The 24,325-nt window shown below is 38.2% G+C and overlaps 2 protein-coding genes across 5 annotated transcripts in view; one reads left to right on the top strand and one right to left on the bottom strand.

Annotated features, from left to right (window-relative positions):
- ITCH (itchy E3 ubiquitin protein ligase) overlaps positions 1 to 24,325 on the bottom strand; it is a 73,820-nt gene that overhangs the window by 41,561 nt on the left and 7,934 nt on the right. The window contains exon 2 of one of the 4 annotated variants that reach the window (XM_039323732.1): positions 14,434 to 14,491. The exons of 1 other annotated variant lie outside the window; for it this stretch is intronic. The gene's annotated coding sequence lies outside the window, so the exon portion shown is untranslated. Of the gene's footprint in view, positions 1 to 9,449; positions 10,211 to 14,433; positions 14,492 to 24,325 lie in introns of those variants that run through there. 2 more of the 4 variants (XM_039323729.1, XM_039323730.1) reach the window with 2 other exon arrangements.
- The window catches only part of AHCY (adenosylhomocysteinase), a 50,106-nt gene continuing 46,324 nt past the window's right edge, over positions 20,544 to 24,325 (top strand). The window contains exon 1 of the mRNA XM_039323735.1: positions 20,544 to 20,657. The gene's annotated coding sequence lies outside the window, so the exon portion shown is untranslated. The remainder of the gene's footprint in view (positions 20,658 to 24,325) is intronic.

The raw sequence follows: 24,325 nt of genomic DNA on the forward strand, positions 1-24,325 counted from the left end.
AGGGTTTTAGCTGAAGGTCTAGTGGGCAATTTGGCTAAGGCCTTGGTCGCAAGCTGGAACAGGCATGTGACAGAAGTCTTGGATCACATTGCTCCTATGCAGTTTCTCTTTGGGCAATAAACTAGGGGTGCCTTGGATTTCTAAGGAGCTCTGGAAGTAAGAAAAGATGCCTGGAATGTCACTGGAGAAAAATAAAGTGTACTATAAGTCCAATCAAACATCAGTTAAGAACTAATATTATGGAATACACTATGGTGACAAATGTGTTGAAACCATTATTTCTCTGCCATTATTATGTCTGTCGATAGATGCCCAGTGGACCTTTTAGGGTTATCTGTACCTTGCTGGGGAAGGATGGGCCACAGGAACATCTCTAGAGGAAGTTTCTTGCTATCTGATGGATAGATACTTGGATTTATTCAGGTCTGGATTCCAAATGAGCAGGTTCCATTGAAGTGCTTGGAACATGATCTTGTGAAATTATCTGGACTGAGATGAGCATCTTACTCTACACTAGTATGCCCTATATGAATAGACAACACCACCACTCGTCTGCCTATTCATAAAATGACTACCAGAGAGACATTTTGAGAGAACATCCACAATATGCCTCCAAATTTGTATAGTGGTGCTAGAACAGCGGTACCCAACCTTTTCTGTACCCCGGACTCCTACAACGCTTCTGATATATTCTTGCACCCTTACAAAAGTGATAAAGTACAGGTAATCCTCGACTTACAACAGTTTGCTTACAATGGCACTGAAAAAAGTGCCCCCCAAGGCACAGCCGAGCAAGTCACCTGCCTGCCCACCCGGTGATGCTCTTCCTCTTGTCCGAGGTTTTCATTGTTGTGAGCATTTCTGTTGAGGATTGGCAGCGGGGGTGGGGTGATATTTGGTTTTTATTCCCCCCGTCTGCTGGGTGGTTGCAGCAGGTTTTGATCACTTCACATGACCCTGGGACAATGTGGCCGTCATAAATACGAATCAGTTGCCAAGCATCTGAATGTAAATAACAAGATCAGTTGCCAAGCATCTGAATGTAAATAACAAGATGTTGTAATATTCCAGCTGATTGGTGCTTCTTCTGGGCTCAGCCTGGCGCTGATCCTGGTGCTTTCACTGAGCCCTGACATTCCTGAAGAAGCGCCGATCAGCTAGAAAGCGGCACTGATCCTGGCGCTTCTGCTGAGCCCTGACAGCCCTGCAGCTCCAGTCATCTCTCGCTCAGGCTTGTGCGGTGCTGCCACCGGTTCAGCTCATTCTCCTCCCCCACTACCACTTTTTAGGATGGTCGCGTACCACCTGCCAGGTGCCAATGTACCACAGGTGGTACCCGTACACTGGTTGAAAAGCCCTGAGTTAATCAACAGCTATGACAGTGGTGGAGTACCTATGGAATGGGTGCCAGAGGCAGCACTCAAGAGCCCTCTCTGTGAGCACGTGTGCCATCGCCCCAGTCCTAGGCCTTCATCTGGGTTTAGAAAATCTTTTCGCTTTAGGCCTCCGCTGCCGTGTACAAAAAAAAGTTTCAATCAATCAGTCAATTTCAACTTCTTGCGGGGAAAAAAAAGATCTTGCAAAGTTGGAATTGATTGATTGAACTTTTTAGTCCCACCCAGTCTGCTGTTACCACTGCAGCCACGCCCACCCAATGGGCACACCCACCCCAATGGGCCACACCCACCCAGCACCCGACGATGCATAAATAGGTTTTGGGTTGCAGTTGGGCACTCGGTCTCTAAAAGGTTCGCCATCACTGAGCTATGATATATCAAGTTCATGTTTCAGACCAACACCCTTAAGAATATAAAACCTGGACTCATATAAAATCTATACTTTACTACACTTAGTCCAAGTCATAATGACCAATATCCTCAGGGGTAAGAAGCTGAGCTCAGAAAACTCCAGATCTCTTGGTTAACAAACCAATTTTCTCTGGAAGGAAAAAAGGAGGTCTTGGATCCACCAAAGCATAAATCTTTGTGGAGTTTTGCAAATAGCCTTATGAACATTGTTCTCAGTGAGGATGTCCATTCCTGGTTTGACTGAAGGTGGGGGAACTGGGGAGAGTCTGGACATCTTTCTTCATCTATTTGAAACAGATGTCTAACAACTGGTTACCAATCGGTAATATTCTATGTATAAAAATATTGTGACAATATAGATCAGTATTTCTAGAATGAGAGCTCAAACCTTTGAACATACCAAACTGGGAAATCCCAACATTCATCCAAAAAGCATTGAAGAATTTTGTTGATGTTTCTTCATAGAATCTGAAACAAAACTTCAGATTTTGTATAGAAGAAACAATAATTTCTTCTTCATTACTTCAAAACAACAGATTAAATGCAATGAATCCAAATTACTCCAAACAATTCACACACATTTATGGCATGTGTATTGCTAGCAAAATTACATTAATATTTTATGCTATTTGCAGTAATTTACATCATTTGTGTGACAATATATGCAGATGATATAAAAGTCAAGTAGCTATGTAATGAAATTCAGCTAACAACATCCTTTTCTACTAAATGAGATGTACAGGTAATCATTGATTTACAACTACAATTAGGACCAGAATTTCCAGTACTAAGCAAGGTGGTTGTTAAGTGAGATGCACCCGGTTTTACATTCTTTGTTGCCATAGTTATTAAACAAATCACTCCAGTTGTTAAGTGAATCGTGTGGTCATTAAGCAAATCTGGCTTCCCCAATGACTTTACTTGTCAGAAGCCAGTTGGGAAGATTGCCATCAGCAATCACACGACCACAGAATGCTGCACCCATCATAAATACATGCTAGTGGGCAAGTGCCCTAATTTTTATTATGTGACCGTGGAGATGTTGAACAGTTGTAAAAACGAGGACCAGTCATAAGTGACTGTAAATCTGAATGGTCGCTAAATGAATGGTTGTTAGTCAATGACTATCTGTACCTATATTTTAATTAGCAAAAGCACTTACACTTATATACCTCCCAATAGTGCTTTACAGCAACCCCTAGTTCGCAGCCCGGACCTGGTCCATGGCCCATTAGGAACCTGGCAGTGCAAGCAGCGGGTGAGCACATGAAGGTCCATCCCCTCTCCCCCCCCCCCGCTGCCATTGCCAGTCCACAGAGCCGGAAAGATTGGGGACCTTTGGGCGGTTTACTATGTCAGCATATTGCCCCCAACAATCTGAGTCCTCATTCTTAAAAGAGATATAAGAGAGTATTCTAATGCCACCCTTTCAAAACAGGCCATGTCAGGAAACAAGCATAAGGAACACTACTTTATTGTTGTAGGATATTACAGAATCTTCAAAGCTTACCAGCATTTCCCTCCATTCCCACTTACAATGAGTAGAATTGAGGGGTTATTTTGAGTCTCTTTCTTATGCTTCCACTCTTCTCACTTTCCCCGAACTGTCATTTATTTTTTCAACTCTTGTATTACTTTATCAAAGTTATCTTTAGATATATACAGTAGCACAAGTAACCAGCAAACCAGGTTTCAGATAATTTTCCTTTAATTGAGAGTTCTTGACTAGAACTTGAGGTTGAATATGTGGCAACAAATATGTTCTATTAACTTATAGTTCTCTTCATATATACAGTGAATTTCAATGTTTAAAGTGTTTAATGCAAATGTTAGATAGTTGCAAGAGATTTTTGTAATAATAAGCTGCATCCAATACTACATTCTTAGACTTCTATTTATAGATTACTTGTGCATCCATTAATTACCCTTTAGTTTCCTTCTCTCATCCCATTATGTATGCCAACTCCATGCTTGAAATCCGTGGCATATTTGGGAGCAAAAAAGAGCTAAGTAAGAATTTATTCTGTTAGCAGAATAAAATATGCTATTGGAATAACACTACAGGAAGACTCCCTGTAACAACTGAGACTTTCCTTATAAAATGTCCCTGCTTATAACGTCTATTTGTAAAATTAGCAGATCATGAAATTAATGTATTTTTGGAAAAACAGAAGGTTCACTAACCATATTACTGGTTCCTTTTTGTCTTAACACAGATAAAAAGGAAAATGTTTAGCACAATTATCTTAAAGATTTTGCTGTAACAAGGCAAAATAATGAACAACTTTATTAAATATTATGAGTTTACATAAATTAATGGGAAGTTTACTTATCAGAGATTATTAAATGCATTATCAAAAACATCCCTTGAGTTTTAATAAGCCACAAACCAATGCTAAGAACACTACAATTCTCATTATTTAAAGGGCTTCTAAGGACCTTCTGAATAATAGTGGACTGTTGGATTATAGGGTTCTTTTTATTTTATTTTACTATTTATAACATTTATATAATCGCCCATCTTTCAACCAACTCTGGGAATTCTCACAATCAAAAATTAGAAGATACATAAAATCATATTAAAGCTATAAAACTCAACCAATTAAAATAAAAAAACTGGTGCTAGATCAGTTTTAATATGTAATCTAGTCTTATTCCAATGCTTTGGGAAAAACCAAGTCTTCAAAGCCTTAAACAAGGCTAAAAGTGGAGGCTGGCCAAACTTCAGGGGGCAGAGTGTTCCATAGGGCAGGGACTGCCACAGAAAAGGCATGCAGATAACATGGCCCTGTGACATATAGGGCTTTAAAGGTAATAACTGATACCTTAATTGCACCCAGAAAGAAGTTGGAAGTCACACAACAATGGTGTTACATGGGCAAACCTAGAGTTCCCCATTAGTTGGTGTGCTTCTGCATTCTGGACTAGGTGAAGTTTCCAGGTGACTTCAAGGGCAGTCCCATGTAGAATGCATTACAGTAATGCATTCAGATTAAGATGTAATAGACCCTGAGCAGGGCCTCCTGGTTCAGGAAGGGCACAACTGGTACACCAGACAAATTTGCACAAAGATCTCTTTAGCCTCAGCTTCCACCTGCTTCTCAAGCAGTAGTTTGTGTCCAGGAGGGCCCCCGAATAGTGTACAGCTCAGTCCAGGAAATGCTACCCCAGTCAGAATCAAAGATGAAGAATCATCTGGTCTTGGGATCTAGAAGCTAATAGCTACTCAGTCTTGCTAGGGTTAAGTCGAAGATGGGGTTCCTCAACAACCAGGCCACCACATCACTTGTCCGGCTAAGTGTGGAGATACACTGTATAATTGGGTATCGTCAGCATACTGATGATACCAAACCCCATACTGATGGAGTCAATGCAGTTTTCAGAGGATGCTTAGGGTTTTCTTTTTTCCCAAAATTCTGTTACAGTGGAGTGCTAGACTTTTTGTAGCATATCAATTAGTCTGGTCTTGATACAATACTGCTCAAGTTATTGAAACTTCTACCTAATAAAATTATTATTTGCTGAAAAAAAGATACAGGTGAACATCCTAAATAACAATACAAAGAGCATTTCAATCTTAATCAGAACATTATACCAAAAATTATGCCAAACATATTGCCCAATTAAAGGAACTCAAGTTCATTTGAATTTTATTTAAACATTAAGAAAAAAAATTGACTGTGGATATTTTCAAAGAAATGATGACTGTGGTTATTTTCAAAGAAAGTAATGGGACATCCCTGGCAAGGCTTCCAAGGCCATATGAATTTATCTAGCCATTATAGAAAGTGAGAAGACTTGGATAGGCAATCTTTACAGCTAGTTTTTAAATCACCACTGATGACACTTGGCTATTTCCTCTATTAAGTAAGTATTACTTTAAATTTTCTCCATTACATAAAGATGGTTTTATTTATTTGAATTTCACTTGTTGTAATTACTATGCAATATGGTTTTGGTTAACAATTCAACAGCTTCATTATAAAACATCTTTGGGCTATAGGACCACCAAGGTGTTAGCATCGATCCATTATTTAAAATATCTACGTGTTCACTGCCAAATAAATCTAGACAATGAAACATTAAGTTTTTGGCATATCACAATATCATGATTATTTGGTCAATTAAAGTGTTATCCTTGCTGATTTGATATTAACATAAAATGTTTATTGCTGTGCTAAGAAAAAGCAGAAGCACTGGAATAAAAATCTGTAAAAATTTATAACTTGTACATTATATTAACGATAATTGCAATTCATTCTAAAGAAGAACATTTAAAAAAATCACGGGTTTTGTGAAATGTGGTAAGTGTATTTAAATTATTAACACCTAGCAACATCACTTTAGGTTTGCCTGCATTAGTGAGACTTCAAAAAGAAACACATTTAAAAACGTATCTGAAACACTTAAAAATAATCAACACAAAAGTGCATATTTTGAGAATTTATATACACAGAAGAAACTCAACTTGAAAGGTGTTTATATACCTAAAAAATAGCAAAGTACAAGCTTTAATTTATTAAGTAATGATAATAAGTTGCTCTATCTTTGAAGAGGTTTATCATGTTGACCCATACATATAAACTGAAGTCCAACAGGCAAACTTTGCTTAATCTTTATCATCATAACTTCCACTCCTTTCTAGGAAAGAAATCCATCTCTGGAAATGGAAATCCAACCTTGTGATCTTCTATATCTGCAAACTTGCCATATATCTCATCTTTGTGAAACAAGAAGCAAAAAGGAGTTATTTTGTGACATTTAATGTTTGAATCCATAGGATCTAAAATTTTCCCATTCCTCCTCTTAGAATTAGGAGGTAGAAACTGCTAATCCTGATTAAGGGGGAATTTGTAACAATAAAATAAAAAATCCAAAAAATCTACAACTCTCCCCATTTAACTCTGAAATTTCTTATCTGCCAGTACTGATTTCCCAGTCAATTTCCACTGTATCATTTCTGTTCCAACTGATTCACACTTTCAAATATATAAATACAAACTTAAAATCTCTTTAGAATGTAAACACTCCTGAAGAAACTAAAATATTTATCATTAATTATATTTCTAAGCTGGCCAAGTTGGAGTTCTTTTAATATATCTGTTCCCACAAGTATATTGTGCTATAGAATAGGAAAGAACAACTTATTTTTGCTTATCTGACAAAGTGGCTCTCAGCATACATACAAACAAAACTGCAATGGATAATTCTCATAAATTGTTTTAATGTGACTAATATTATCCTCCTTGGAATGTTGTTCAACTTCTTCTATTCCAGATAGAACAATTATAAGGGATAATAAGAGCTGTAGATTTGAGATTGCATATCCATTTTTTTAAAAAATCATGTAATACTAATGTTAACAGTGTTAACACCATTGCTTGACAATTCTAATATTTTAAAATATGTTTAAATTAGTGAATCCAAATATTGTTATTTATTTTTGAACACTTAGCACAGTGGTGGTGAACCTATGGCATGGGTGCCAGAGGCAGCACTCAGAGCCCTCTTTGTGGGCATGCATACTGTCACCCCAACCCCGCTACCCATCGTGGCCCCCTCCTCTCCAGCAGCCCCCCCCGGAGAGTCGCTCCAGGCGCAGCCTGCACAGAACAGCCGGGCAACGGGGAGAAGACTCCACCCTCGCATCCCATCACGTATAGATGATGCTGCGGGGAGCGGACAGAGGGTGTGGCTGCCATGATGCTGCTGGGCTGCCTGGGTGATCTGCTGTGGCGGGCCATGGAGGTGGTGGATGGCCCTGTCGGCAGGAGAGGCGGGACGGGACAGGGGCAAGGTGGTTTTTGGGCACTCAGTCTCTAAAAGGTTCACCATCACTGATTTAGTATATGTTCTCAAGTGTTACAAGACAAATGACCCTATTCTTCAACAGATTCAGTCTAATATTCAGTCCATGATATCCATATAGCAAGAAACTCCTTCAATCACAGTTAGATATTCACTGAGGTAAGGAATAAAATAAACAAATTTCATTGAATTAGAAGGCTTTCATTACCCCATTCCTATGGAAGTATATTCAGATATTATTCTAAGTAAGGATGTATGACATGTCAACTGTCAAAGTCTATTACTTGCAAAAAATGGTTTAATTATATGACAGGTGCTTTAGACAAAATAACATATTCAGCTGTGTGAATAAAAATCTCAACAAAGTCCTTTAATCAACAGACTTAAAATAGCTTTATGATTTTTTTCTGGTATTTGTCACATTACAATATGTGGAAAAATATACAATAGTTCACATACAAAAAAGTTTGCTTCAATGACAATATTGAGGATATAAAGTTTTCAAAATCCATCCTATTAATATTTTAAATAATTTGCTAATTGTTCTTTTTGTGCAATTCAATGTTTTGGATTATCTGAACTGAATCTAAACTAAAAGAATCCATTTTCAGTTATACAGTAATATCACCCTCAAAATGCAGCAGTTGCAAACTTTACTTTCAAAATAATGACTTCATTGCTAATTATTCACTGAATTTAATATTTATCTCACAACTTTTTTTAAAAAGCTCAGATAAGCATTTTAGCTTTGCACCAAGATTCATCCTTTAGGCAGCAGATATATTTGGAATGGTTAACATCTTAAGTCAAAGGCAAATTAAACATAAGACATGTGCCAAGGGACTTACATCTGAGCATAGCTCCAGTAAACCTTCTAAAATACCTTAATGATAGGAAGAAAATTGAATCAAAGTTCACTGCACTGTCAACCTAATCATCGAACCATTTTCTGCCTTCCAATGGAGTGGGAGAGGGCAGGTGATGGATTTGCAGTATTGTACCATACATAAGTTTGGTGTATTTATCAATTACAAAGACATACACTGACAGAGGTCAGAGGCAATGTTTTCCCATACAGTAACCTATGGACACTGAGTTAACCCAATTGCCTAGTTTCATACAATACAATCCATCACCAACTACCCAGCCACATTTTGAGCTAACGTCCACTACAAATCTAATCCAAAAGAGCACAGGGAAAACATTCAACTAACAACTATTAGCAGCCAATTGAAAATAGACAAGGTCAAGAAGAAAAAAAAACGGTTCAAGGTACAGTATCTGCAGACAATACATTAGTGCACTCAAGAAGCCCTTACCAGCCCTTCCAACCATCCCAATGACCTAGCCATGTAATCAAGAGCCATAATATGGTCTTATCAACTCTATCGCAGGGCTTGTCAGCCTGATGATAGGCACCCTCGGGTCCTAAAAGTGCGCCAAGCGATCATCTAATCGACTTTGAACTTATTTTAGATATTCCTCTGGACAACCCAGGCACTTCGGCGGGGAAACAATGCACCAATTCCGAACGCCGCGAAAGTGGCAGAGGAGGGGCAAAGGCTGAGGAAGTAAATCCTTACTCCACTCGGGAGTAGAGGCACAAGTTCACGGACACCCAGGAAAAAGCCACGCTCGGAGGCCCAGGGGGATAAAGGACGACCCTGGTCCTTCTCAGCAGAGGAGAGACGAGACGCCCCCCCCCGCCTTCCCTGGAAGAACCACCTGCTACCAAGCTTTCCTTCTTCCGCATCCCCCCCCCCGCCGCCAAAGACAGGCCCTATTTCACGCTTTTCCTCGCCCCTCTCCTGAGAAATCCAGAGGAACATTTACCCAGCCGGAAAAACAGCCGTCCCTCACAATCCACTTCGTCAGCCTACTCGAGCAGCACAACGGATTTCTTACCAGCCCTGAAGGCGACGACACCTCAACTAAGATGGCACCCAGTCCAAGTCCAAGCTTAAAGAGCGACTCCCAAAGCCGGGACCCAATGACGCATGCTCCGAGAGAGAATAGGATTTCTGTGAGTGTGTATGGTCACACGATGCCGAACAGGACTACAATTCCCAGGAAGCTGTTGGAGAGCGTCATCGTGCTATAATAGGTTCCCGGGTTGAACCGTCTTTGACACAGGAGGTGACTTTGAATCGCACGCGAACGTCTGGTTTCTGTTTTTTATTTTCTTACTGTTTTCATGGTTGTGGCTTTTGTTCTTGGGAAAATAATAAGAATCATGGCCTTGACAATATATTTCTTTAGTGGTGTTTCTCACTAAAGATTTTTCTAGATCTGCAGACTTTTTGCTATTATTACATGGCCATAGTTATAGAAAGTTTTGACTCTAGGAAGACATTTTTACTACTTCAACTTTTTCTCGACTTATTTGTATAATTTTGTGCTGCCTATCAATATAATCTTAGTTTGTTTCATATTCAGCAGCAGATCAGCTTTGGTACTCTATTTCTCTATGTTCAGCCAGAGGTTCTTTTATGTCTTCCTCACTTCCATCTGTAAAAGGAGTATACTTACATATAATATTGCCGGACATCATACAGATTCTTCAATAGCAAATGAAACAGCCTGGTCCACTTTTTTTTAAGGACTACAATTTGTCATTGACTCATTAAAAAAATCTTGTGTAATCAATAAAAAGGGGGGAGCTCCCTTACCTTTTTTATTGTCAACCAGAAATTAGCACTGTGATCTCAGGTACACTTGCATCCTATGAATGCATCCTGTATAACTGACAGTTCTTGTTCTATATATAATTGAAGTTTGGATTACAACATCTTGAGGGTTGGTTTACTAACATATGAGTTTAATGCAGTTGTTTAGTAATTTAAAAATTCTTTGACATTTCCTTTTTTGACACTAGAATGTAAATTGATTTTTTTCAATTTTTTTACCACTGCTTGAAAACCCCATGTAGCACTTTGAATACAAATTCTTGAAAGGTTTTAAACAATTCTGCTGATATTTAACTAATCCCTGCAATTTTGATAATAGCAATATATTTCTGTTCCTGTTTAATTTCTCTTTCCAGAATGCCTATCTTTAGTTCATTGATTAAATCACTATAATGAACATTGATTTTGTAATCATTTTGTACAGCTGCTCTATATGCATTCATGATATCTCTTATTTATATCTTCCTCCTTTGATAGATTTTTCTTTGTTTTTATTGTGCAGATCTTTGCATAAAGTTTGCATAACTTTCTTAGATAAATATTTTATCCTTAATTTATTTGCCTTGCTTATTTAGGTTTGACTGATTTTTCTGATCCAGGGAACCACTATTTTTGGTTAGCACTAAATGTATGTAATGAAATGTAAAACTAAGAATGAAATTATGAAATATGTCAGGATTTTAAATTCTAGAGTACAGTAGCATAAAGTCCAAACCTTCTCTTAAAGTCTTCCCCATTTGTGTCTAATCACAGCACATGCCCTGGCAATTTTTTGCCCATCTCATCCCTAGTTCATACATGAGACAGCTTTACGTTGTCCTTAGCTGCATTAGTGCTGAAATAGCATTTCCTCCTTGTTATGGGGTACAACCCAGAAGATGTATAAAATCTGTTAGAATTTATCAAGCGTTAACTTAGAGGGCAACCAGGCCACTGGCAGTGATAAAGAACAGAGGCAATAAAGGCAGGATAGGAATTTGCAGTAGACGGTAAATTTTATGAATGAAGTAAGGTAGAAACCATTTTAACTCAACAGAGAAGAAAAACTCAATCTGGCTAAAACACCAAGTTCACATGAACAAACATTATTTATATTTCATTTTTACATATTAAAATTTTCAATAAAACAGATGAAAGGTGATTGTTCTGATGGATGATGCTGAAATAATCTTAAAAGAAACTACAGCTATCAATTATTTACCACTTATGGGGTGAATCTGCAACTTTTCTACTTAGACTCAGTAATTACATTTCAGGTTTACTCTAGAATAGTAAATGCTATATATTCGAATTGTACCTTAAATTCCCAGAATCTAATAAGATTTTTAGGAAACTTTAGAAATTATGGTACTGAGGAACCAGAACATGACCAAGTAGTTAGAACATTGGCATTCATGCAGCCATTTGTACAGTACAAAGAATAAACAACAATTTGTTTTTCAGAATTTCAATTGACTGAAAAGGTATATAAATTATAAACACAATAACACAACGTTGTTTATTAAACTTAAAAAATTATGCCACTTTTGACCAAATCAGTGCCCTGGCTCATCTCACTCACTTCTTCTCAAGGGTAGAGAATCCCCATCCCTCCAATTGTTCCTCATAAACATTTCCAGATCAACTTATTCACCTTCTGTGCACCCATTCCAATTTGTCTGAATCTGTCTTAAAGTATGGTGCCTAGAATTGGATAGAATATTCAGAGGGATTTAATTCATAATTAAAATAAATATTACTTCTCATGATTCGATAACTATATTTCTGCCAATGCAACATAAAACTGCATTTCTCTTTTTTATAGCCATATTACATTGCTGAATTACATTTAGTTTGAAATCAACTATTCTATGACTGAGTTCACAAGTATCCCCCAAACTATATCAATTCATTTCCTGTTTTTTTTTCTAAGTGAAGTGTTTTACACCTGTCTCAGTTAAATTTCATTCTGCTACTTTCAGTTCATTTTGCTACCCCATTGAGATAATTTTGAATTTTATTTGTCTTCCAGAGCAAAATTTTATGTCACTTGCAAATTTGGCAACATTTTCAATTTCACTTCATCTCTTCATCTAAGTAATAAAAATGTTGAAGAATACAGCATCCAAGAGTCAACCTTGATACATCTCAATTGTTTTCCTTTTGGAATATGCCCTGTCGCCTCTCTTTCTATTCAACCAGATCTTTTCAGATAGAATAAGTACATAACAATTTTAGCTGTTTTTCTTTTATTTTAGTACTTGTTTAAAAATGTGTTGTTGGCTGCTTTGAATGTTCTATGGGCTGAAAGGCAGAATATAAATTGTGTGTTTGTATGTATATAAATGTTATTTGTTTGATTTGCCTTTGTTAGGTATACTCAGTTACTGAACTGTTATAAAAACAAATGAAGTTATGATTACAAATGTAAGATAATTGTTTAACAGAGAATATAGTTGGAATGAGACTTGCTGGTGTTGTTTTTTTCCTTAGTCCAAACAAGCCTGGTTCATACCCATGAGAATATGCTGTCAGCCAGAAAAGTTGGAAAATGATAATTAATAAGCATATTTTACATTCCATTTTAGCTACTCTTCCCACTTTCAGGTGAATCAAAAGGAAAAAAATAATAGATCTTCTATTCCTAATTAAAAAAAACAAAACACCTAAGTCTTCTGTTCAGGATGGAGGTAATGATCACTTCCTGAAGAACAAGTACAATGAAGAGAAGCATAGCTAATTAATCTGGCAATTGGAAATATGTCAGTAATGTAATGTCTGATTCTCCAATCAACTACTAGTAGGTAACAGATAATTTTCTGGTGTCTTAAAAAGGAAATGACACCATCTAAAAAGTATATATTTTATTTTGGGGGGAGGAGGGGAAACACCATCACTAATAAAAAAATAAAGAATTACATGGCTAGGCTTACTGCATTTATTTAAAGGACCCAATCATAACTTTAAAAACAAAGAATTTTAAATAAAGAATTATTTATTTAATCTTTATTTAAAATTCCAGATATGCAGATTAAATTTAATGATTTGACTGAATTACAACTTAATAAGGCCTCTTCAATTACTATATTAGAAAAAAATTACAATGTTGAATTAATGGGACATCAGAGGCAGGAACCATAATTCTATGGAACTTTGATGGATTTTATGGCTTATCTCAGTAGCAAGAGATTATAATCAGGTCCTTGACCAATGACTGTAATTGAATCCCAAATTACAGCTGTCATTATAATCGTTTGTCAAGGCATCCACATGACTGGAAGTAATTTTCCAGTCTTTCTCATATAGGTCATTAAGTGAACACCATGATCATTAAGTGAAAACCATGGTTGTTAAATGAGCTCATTCGTTTGAATGGGCTTTTTTTGCTGGAGACTGGCAAAAAACATCATGAATCCAGGCCATGTGATTGCGGAAAAACACAACTGGCCAAAAGTTGACCAGCCTAACATGGTCATGTGACCATGAGTGGGGGGGCAGCATTACCCTTTATGGTGGGCCATAAAGCACTCATTCCATGGCTGTTGTAATTTTGACCAATTGTAAAATGACTGGTCATTAAGTAAGCACTACTTGTAGTAAGGCTAGAACTAATAGATTGTCTAATTTGAAAACTACTATGAGAAAAATTCTGCTGTGGTATTCCATTCTGCTCTGGTCTTCCACTCCCAATAGTCAAGTCTCTGTTGACTCAAAAAGGTGGGAAGAAAAGTCTTAAGAACTTAAACCCTACAGCAAACCTGTCTCCTTTTCTTGTTCTTTTTTCTGTAATAGGAAGATCTTCTGTGTATTTATGGTTTATACTTTCTTTGAAATAAAACATCTTATCTGTAAAAAAAGTAATTTGGCTAACCATGTCTTGCCTACAAATGTCTGAGGTAAATTACTTCTGAAATTTGAAATGAAGTATCTGAAGAATCAAGATATATTACCATGCCTAGTGTGAAGTTTGAATCTAGAAGATATCAGTTTGAGGGAGGTTGAATTAAGCAAATGCTGCATAAGAAAAATCATCTTATTGGAGTGGAAGAGATGTTTTGTATATTGTCCTTTCAATTCAGAAATACATCAATTCAAATTTCCAGTTTGGATTGAAGACGGTAGGAAAGCAAGTGTTTGATCTCTTTACATACCTCTGATTCCCCAAGATTCCAGGCAGTTTGCAATTATATAGGTTTCTTTACTGCCACCCTAGACAAAAAATGGAGAGTACTGTATGTATAGTGCTAGAAAATTCAAAAAGGACAAATGTTCCTATCTTCACAAAAGGGAGGAAAGAAGATTTAGGTAACCATATACTAATTAACTTGATACTGATATTGTGCAAAACTCTGGAATAGTTTATTAAGCAATTGTTTGTAAGCATTTAAAAATAATGAAGTGCTTGGCTGGAGTCATCATGGATGTATCAGGAACCCATTAAGCCAAGCCTACCTGATTCTTGTCTAACGTTTATTGATCTATATTGATGGCTAAAATCTGTATACTGAATCTCCATGGAAGATCTCACTATAACTCTGGGATTCCTAAGCAGGACTTGCACTGCTGCAACCTTCAGTAGTACTAAAATTCTCTTCAGTGTATTATAAGGAAGAGATAACTGCACGGTATATTTAAAGTTAGGGAACAGGATAATAGTAGCTCCTCTAATATATTATGTTTATCTCAGGAGACAGTAGAGATATTAAGTCAAATGCTTGTAATCATGTTAAAACTACTTTACAAAAATATAATTCTTGTCTTCACATATTATGCTCCCAACTACTTATATAATAGCTACAAACATTGGTCTGGTTCATGAAACATACAAAAGCAATGGCTGATTTCTCCAACACATTGGATAACAAACTACCCAATACCATATTAGCCTATGTTGAATTCAACCTCAACAGAATTACTCGTACTTCACAAAATTACTATCAAAGCTTGTATAAATGGTTCTCCAATTTAAATTCTTACTGGATCCTCTATCTTGGAAAAACGTTTATTCAATGATTGTATTTACACTTCACTTTAATGCATGTTTGTGTATTCATGATTTGTTTAATAAATCATAACTGGCTGATTTTAACTAAGCTATATTTTCCTACTGTGTTTCCCTGAAAATAAGACCGTATATTTATTTTGCCTCCAAAAGAGGCCATAGGTCTTATTTTTGGGGGATGTCTTATTTTTCCGACACCTGCCTCACCTCTGGTGGTGGCATCGACTGGAACCTGCGTGGCCACTGGCCCACTTTTGTGGCTGCTTACGATAAGAGGCTGTGTGGCCCGCTGCGCCGTGCCACCGCCACAAGGCGAGGCAGTTAGGAGAGGGGGTGGAGCGCTCCATTTCTAAATGCCCCATAAGCACCCAAACACTTTTTGCCCAGAGGGAGAAATGACAGAGATTGGAAGCTTTGTCTGCTTACAAATGGGTTGCTTGAGATGGGGCTAATTGCTTCCTTTCCCAAGTGCCCCATTTGCAAGCTTCCAGTCACTGATATTTCTCCATCTGGGTGAAAATCGCTCTATTCTCAAGCGCCCCATTTGCAAGCAGACAAAGTTCCAGTCTCCCTCTAGGTGAAAAGTGCGCAGTGCATCCAGATTGCCTTTGTCCCCCCTGCCTCTGCCTCTATGCTCAGATTTACCTTTGTTGTGCCAAAAGCCGGAGGGGGGGGGGCTGTGTTTGCTGCCATGGGTTTGTTGCCACTTATGCTGGCCACGCCCATCCCTCCAGGCTTATTTTTGGGGTAGTGCTTATATTAGTTCCACCCCAGAAAATCAGGTTAGGACTTATTTTCAGGCTGGGTCTTATTTTCGTGAAAACTCAGTATATTATTGACAAATTATGATACTGGGTTTATATAACACAATATGATAAAACCAAACAAACCGCATAATGTGTATATCTAGTAAACGTGCTTCAAGTTTTAGAAAAATAGAACTATAACAGGGCATAAATCGCTGTGATATAATAATTCCTGCTTATTTTCTGTGTCCTTTAAAATCCTGCAAGGAAAATATTCTACTAAGCTTTCATCTCAATAGTCTGTTTATTTTTAACTTGGCTTGAAATCTTAGACTTCTCAATCTATAATCTTCTCCAGCAGTTGGAACTCATTTCAAGATGCTGATGCTTGCCACTTCAGCCAGAATCAGTCTTGGACTTAAAAATATCCGAAGCCATGATCTCTGATACCAGCCTGCCCATGTTTTAAGATTATCAGAAAACTTTTCCATACATATATTTAATGATATATTACATCAAAGGAGAAATTCCAGTATTATGTGTAGTAGCAACCTATTGTGAAATACTCTCACTATAAATATGTGATTGGTGTTGACATAGTTCTTTCATTTGATGATCAAACCTTTTGTTACTGCTTAGGCATTTAATATTTTAAAATTATTGTATGGAATTAGATTGTTCATGCAATATTTCATTACATTGTTGTTAGAATTGTGTTCTTATATCTTTACATTTGTTCTGATTTCAGAAGATGAAGAGTGATATAAAAATATTTGAAAGATCAAAGTTAATAAATATAGTTATTTTAATCAGCTATCATTGTCTGCTTAAAGACTTTCATTTTAGGGAAGTAGTAACATAGCAAGACTTTTACTACATTAACTGTACCAAAAATTAACTGTGCCAAAATCTGTCCTCCAAATCACAGAAAGTAACAAATCACATGTTTTAGGTATGGTACAACAATGTTCTGTAAATGATCTGATAAACTGACTGCTAAGCAGAGAGAATACAACTTCCCATGCCCCTCACTCGAAGCCTTTACAGCAGGGATGTCAAACTCGCAACGCCATGTGACTTTTTTGCCATTGCCGGCAATGGGGTGGGCGTGATTTCGCTATGAGGCATCTGGCCCGTGGGCCAGCAGTTTGACACCCCTGCTTTACAGTTATATACTGGCACAGCTAATGAAAACAAGTCCACCAAGGGTTGTTAGGGAGATGGGGTCAATTGCAAGATAACTAATTTGATGGTTAGATCCAGAGTACTGGTGATGCAGTATTATCCTGATTAGAAAAAGTTACAGTCTTGGCAGTGGTTTGCTCTCTGAGCTTGCCATTTAGGTCCCATTAATTAAAAACATCAAAATAAATGACAAAGAAATAATGGTCGCATTTGACGTCACTGCAATATTCACATCTATCAACATTGACCTGGCCAAAGAAACCATCTATAATCTATTCACAGAAAATCAAAGCAATAAGGAAAACATATCTAAAAAACACTCCCCGTCCACTGATGCTCTCATGAATCTTCTAGAGCAGCGGTTCTCAACGTTTGTGTGACGGCGACCCCCGTCACACAAACGTTATGCGCATGCGCGGCGCGCATGGGGCGGGCCCCCTGCGCGCGGCGTGCATGTGCGGCGGCGCCCCCACACGTGACGCGCATGGGGTGCCCCCCCGTGCACGGCACGCATGCGCGGCGCGCATGTGCGGCGCTGCCCCTGGAGGCGCACCGCCGCCCCCATGCGCGGGCGTGCGTGCGCGGCCCCGCCCCCGGAGGCGCGGCGCCGCCCCCACGCACGGTATGCGTGCGTGGCACCGCCCCCCTGGAGGCGCAGCGCGCCCCCGGAGGGGACAAAATGGCAGATCGCCGCCTTTGGCGACCCCCAAAAAGAGGTCGATCGACCCCAAATGGGGTCGCGACCCATAGGTTGAGAACCGCTGTTCTAGAGTTATGCCTCATAACACACTTCAAATTCAATGGCAAAATCTATCAATAGCTACAAGCCACACCTATGGGATCATACCATCTATTCAGTAACGTATTCACTGGGACCAGTTTTACACGAAAGGAAGAAAAAGAACAATGACTCCCCTTCCTAGATATTGAGATAGGGAGACATGGTAACAGCAAATTAACAACCTGCGTATTCTGAAAATCCATACACACACAAACCAAATTCTAAATTTCACAAGCAACCACCACACCACCCAGAAAAGGAGCTTTATCCAGACCCTCTTTAATAAGAGCCAAAATACACTGCAGCACCAATCCATTAAGAAAAGCAGAAGAGAAACACATTTTTGATGTTTTTCTCCTCAATGGCTATCCAAAAAACTTCCTAATATGATGCTTGTCATCCAAACCTTGACAAAATACACAGCCAACCGCAACATGGAAACGAGTACTGCCATACATCAAAGGAACATCGGAAATGGCTGCCAGAATACTGCAGCCTCTAGGAATAATGATAGCTCACAAACGCATATTTACACTCCAACAGGAGCTACCTAAGGTCAAAGACAAGATACAGATGGAAGTCAACAGCAACATAGTATACAAAATCAATTGCAACAATTGTAACCAGATCTATGTTGGACAAACAAGACAACTGAAAACAAGAATTCATGAACATCAACTAGCAGTCCAACAAGACCCAAAGTCCCTGATCTCAAACCACATCGACAATGAACAACACCAGTTTGATTGGGAAGGAACGAGAAACATTGACCATGCCAACACTCGCCACACATGTGAATTTATTGAAGCCCGATATTCTACAAAAGAGGCAATTAACAAGCATATTGATTTAGATCCATCATATGAACACTTAAAAAACTGGATCATTTGAACGACCAGTCAATAATGGAACCGTGATCAGCTCCTCAGAAATTAAATATAGCACCAAACAACCAATCATGCGACCAACTGATCACATCTGCACATAAGACATATATAAACTAAAGAGGAATAGAACAAAACATTTCAACCTAAGTCCCACTGCTGATGTTATCTAGCCATTCTGAAGCTAAACGGCAAGCTTGGAGAGCAAACCACTGCCAAAATCTAAAATCCGAGCTACAAGTATTTTCTATAATTTCAAAGCTACACTCTTTAAAGTGCTCAAAAGGAAAACTGAAAACAGGAAGAGAACCATCCAGAAGGATGATCACATAGCATGTGATCCAGATGATCTCTCTCCAGCTAAAAGTTTTGAAATAACTATTGATCATGTGCTGAAATCTAAGATCTTATTGGAGGAAATAAATAGTAACTACTCAACTAGACTGAGTTTGCTGATTTTTTTGGAATGATCTGAATTTAATTTTATCTTCCTTTGATCTTGCCCTTATATTTCTCTTTTTGCAATAAATTCCTTTTTATATCTAGAGATTCAATTTAATTGTCTTAATAAGGAAATTCCTCATTAAAAATATTGACACTTGCAGGATTACACAAATATAAAGCTACTCTTTGGCCGGTTTATTCCACTGTATTTTTCAAAAGCTGGACTGAATTGAAAAAACCTTGGTAGGAGGGCTAGGAACACCCCAGCTGGATAGATTAGGGGATATGTAAGGAGATACTCATGGGAAAAAATCCTTTGTGTTGTGTTCCTTCAGATGTAACTTAAATATGTGAAGAAGTCAGAATAACTACAGAGGTAATTGTGAATCAAGACATTCACACATGGGTTCTTGGCACCTCCTTACTAAAATAAATGCAAGAACTATAGTGTATGCATTGTAATTTTCACAGAATGTGCTTTTTAAAACAACAACTGTAAGCAAATTCTCTTCCAACAAATTAAACAAGAACAGTAAAACAAATGCACTTTTTCAGGAAACGGTTCCTGCACTGTTTGCAGATAGTAACTCAGCTCTGACCTTCATAACTTGCTTTTGTGATCTTATCCATTTTGATCTTTTTATTGTATTATCTACCATCCTTTACTTCTGTTACCTTGCATTACAAGCTAGACAGGTCATCTCTAAGTTCATCTTAACCTAGCAAACACCACTAAATCCAACAGAATCTCATATTATTTGCACTGTTTGGAATTCACAGTGCACAGTGAATCTTTTGTATTTTGCATTTCTATGGTTCCCCAAATTCACCCCAAAGGGACAAAAATGATCTTGCTTACTAGCAAGCCTACTCCAATAGGTGTTTCATAAAATCCTTTTAAAGGTAGAACATTTTCATAAAAGTAAGAGAAGTGTAGGTGAATTTATGACTATTTTTTTTCTTAAAAAAAAAAACACCCCACCACCACAAATAAGATAAATCAATTGCTAAAATATATAAACACATCAGGGACTAAAAAAAATCAATGTACTGCCATTGGCACTTCCTCAACAGCAGAGTTCCCAATCTTTCAACTTTGCGGACCAGCAGGGAGGAGAAAGGGGATGGGTCTGAGCATGTGAATGGAGTGTGCATGAACACGTTCTCCCATTGCTCGCGCAAGTGGGGATGTGGCATATACACACTCACCCACTTCCGCAGCCCAGTTCCAAATGGGTCAAGGCCTGGTAGTGGGCTGCTTAATAAGATTCTGTGTCAATCTGTAAATAATTCCAACTTTCTATTTTCTCAAGATTCTGGCAGTATTGGAAAGGTGAGTGAATTTATTTTCTGCTCAGCTGCATTGAAACTAATGTCAAAGCTAAGTTGTGTTTTGAATTTCTTCACTTGCAAAACAAGAAGTACAACTTCTGACTCCTGAACTTTGCAACTCCTTCCAGGAGTCCAAGCAGGAATAAAATTGAACTCATTTTGTGAGTTTTCACATTTTCTTCAGCAGAGTGTAAACTTGCTTGCAAAGCAAGTTTTTTTTTCTTTTTCCTTTTTGAATAAACTATAATGAAGAAATTGTTGTCATTTCAGGATATGTGCAGCAGTTTAGGGTGCATCAAAACTTTTCTCTCTTTGTTCTCTGAAGTGCAAACTATTTCAACCATATTCTGAAGGTTTAGGCCAGGGGTAGGCAACCCAAAACACTCAAAGAGCCACTTGGACCCGTTGCGAGAATTGGGTATGTCTAGTTTAACGAAGAGAAGGACAAGGGGGGACATGATAGCAGTATTCCAATATCTCAGGGGCTGCCATAAAGAAGAGGGAATTAAGCTATTTTCCAAAGCACCTGAAGGCAGGACAAGAAGCAACGGGTGGAAACTCATCAAGGAGAGAAGCAACCTAGAACTAAGGAGAAACTTCCTGACAGTGAGAACAATTAATCAGTGGAACAGCTTGCCTCCAGAAGCAGTAAATGCTCCAACACTGGAAGTTTTTAAGAAGAGACTGGACAGCCATTTGTCCGAAATGGTGTAGGGTTTCCTGCCCGAGCAGGGGGTTGGACTAGATGACCTCCAAGGTCCCTTCCAACTTTACTACTATTACTATCATTTGGGTGAAAACAAAACACTGGGAGCCGCAAAACCCTTTTGATATCTAAAATGAAGATAACACTGCATATATCCTTTTTTTACCATTATACATACATATATACATACATACATAGACACATATACATACATATACATACACACATATACATACACACACACACACACATATATCATAAAGGTAAAAAAGGGTATACATAGTGTTATCTTCATTTTAGATGTCAAAAGGGTCTCTCTCTGTGTCTCTCCCCCCCTTTCTCCTTCTTTCTTTCCTCTTCCTCTTCTCTCTCTCTCTCTCTCTCTCTCTCTTTCTGCCCTTGGTCTGCCAGTCCTCTTCCCCCACTCTCTTTCTTTCTCTCTCTCTTTCTCTCTCTCTTTCTCTCCTCCCTCCCTCTCTCCAATCTTCTGCTTACCTGGCAAGCTGGCTTCAAACTGTTCTCCAACAAGCTCAGGGGTAGGCAATCCTAGCTCTTTTATGACTCATGGACTTCAACTCCCAGAATTCCTGAGCCAGCATAGCTGGGCTAGCTAGCTCTCTCCTGCCCTTCCTGCTTCCTGCAGAGATGTAGCAAAGGGAGGAGCTCCGCCCAGTAAGCTTTTCAGCTCTTGGAGAACACCGTGAGTCCACTCTCTTTTTTACACACACACACACACAAACACACACAGAGAGAGAGAGAGAGAGAGAGAGAGAGAGAGAGAGAGAGAGAGAGAGAAGGGAAGTGCAAGTGCAAGTGCAAGTGCAAGTGAAGTGCCTGTCTCTGTCTCTGCAAAATGGCAGAGGAGGCTGGGAGCCGCAGGGGAAGGCTCAAAGAGCCACATGCGGCTCAGGAGCCACAGGTTGCCGACCTGTGGTTTAGGCAGAGGCTAAGTGCTTTAAAGAAAAACATTTCAGGAAATTTCTGAAATCTGAATTATCCAGAAAGATAAAAAATTAAGTCCACAGCAGCAGGGACTTGAATTACAACCTAAAGAACAGAACACCTTTGTGTATATAATAATGGGACCTCTCAAATTATTATATACACAAAGAACACCTTTGTGTATATAATAACGGGAGCCTTTCCAAAAGCTGCCACTGATCTGTAGTTTTTTTTAATATGATAATTAGTGAAAAAAGTAAGGTTCTACATTTACGCAAGAAAAACCAAATGCACAGTTACGGTATAGGGGGTACCTTGCTCAGTAGTAGTAACTGTGAGACGGATTTCGCAGTCCTAGTGGACAATCACTTAAATATGAGCCAACAGTGTGCTGTAGCTGCCAAAAAAGCCAGTGCAATCTTAAGTTATATTAACAGAGGGATAGAATCAACATCATGTGAAGTATTAATACCACTCTATAATGCCTTGGTAAGACTACACTTGGAATACTGTATCCAGTTTTGGTCATCACAATGTAAAAAAGATGTTGAGATTCTAGAAAGAGCACAGAGAAAAGCAACAAATGGAAGAGACTTCTTTTTCTAAAGTTACAGAGGAACTAAATCATATCTGCCCTCTGCTGGGGAGGTAATTTGTAGAAATTAATTGAATACAGGCTATATCCATCTTTATCACACATGTCAGACTGTGGTTTTTAAATCAGTACAGTATAGACAGGAATTTAACCCTTCCCTACTATACAATCACTAATAGTTAATCCAATATCATTGCCTGCACAAATACTTTTTTTTAGTGAAGATATTTCATGCATACTTCCTTTCAGATTATTTGAAGTTGGTATAATTGATACTTTAAAAATCCATTTGAAGTGTACCAAGCCTAAAGGACAACATTGGAAGGGAGATTAAAAAAAAGTCTTTTGGAAACAGCACTAATATGGCAGAAAGGCAAGAATAGACTAAAAGTGCAAATGCTTTAGATTTCCGGTCCTCCGCAGCAGTCGAGGGGTTCGGGACTCCATGTCCTTTGGCTGAGTTTCTTCCTGTTAGGAGACCCTAAATGGGCCAGAAGCCGCCCTGAAGAGGTGGCAAAGAAGGAAGTCCCAGGGACCTCGGAGAGATGGCGGTCAACCCAATCGGTCCAGGAGAAGCCTTCCAGAAACCTAACTTCAGAGTCTAGCCCAAGCTGCAAACAACCAAAGTCAAAAGCACTATTTTAATCTGATTGTAAACAGAGTGTTTGAATCTGGGTAAGAACATCAATTTTCTCTATCTTACTTATCAACTTTCCTGAAGGAAAAAAAAATCCCAAGAAGCAAAAAGCTCTGAAAGTGAAAGAGGGGGATTTTTGCCCCACCCTTTTACTAACGGAAGCAGCGAATTAAACCTTTTATGGAGGACCAAAACGTATTGAAATGAAATGACTATAAAACCTAAATTTGGATAAATTTAAAGTTACTGTATGGTTAAGATTCTCATTTTAAAGGCAATTTGTTCATTTTGAAAATTTGAAAAATAAACCAGTGCTGACATCTAGTGGTGGATGAAGACTACAACAGCTATGGCTTTCATGCAAGACTTGGCAGAATCTGGAAAAAACTAATCTCTACTTGTGACCTTCAAAGCTCTTATAATAGAGAACAGCTGTGACAAAAAAGAAAACAATCTGGGCTGCAGACAAAGTGAGACTTACAAACTTCAGGGAACAAAAAAAAAACTTTTTTGAACTTTCTGGATTACAAGTATCTATTTAACTCTGACTCCAAAGCTATTTGCAGAGAAAAGAAAATTTGGATTCTTGGTCATCATGAAAAATCAGAGATTTATAGAACCTATCAAGAAAAAAATAAATACTTTTCAAAAGGAGACATACGATACGTTGCAACTAATTCGAATAACAATGATTTCAAACCACAAAGAAATCCAAAATAACTTTGAAAATATAAACCAATTCATCTCCAATTTAACTTTACAATAAAAAAAATCCCAGGAAACAACAAC

This window comes from Crotalus tigris, unplaced genomic scaffold (assembly GCF_016545835.1).
Source record: "Crotalus tigris isolate CLP2741 ecotype Arizona unplaced genomic scaffold, ASM1654583v1 scf7180000024281.4978605, whole genome shotgun sequence".
Classification (NCBI taxonomy): domain Eukaryota; kingdom Metazoa; phylum Chordata; class Lepidosauria; order Squamata; family Viperidae; genus Crotalus; species Crotalus tigris.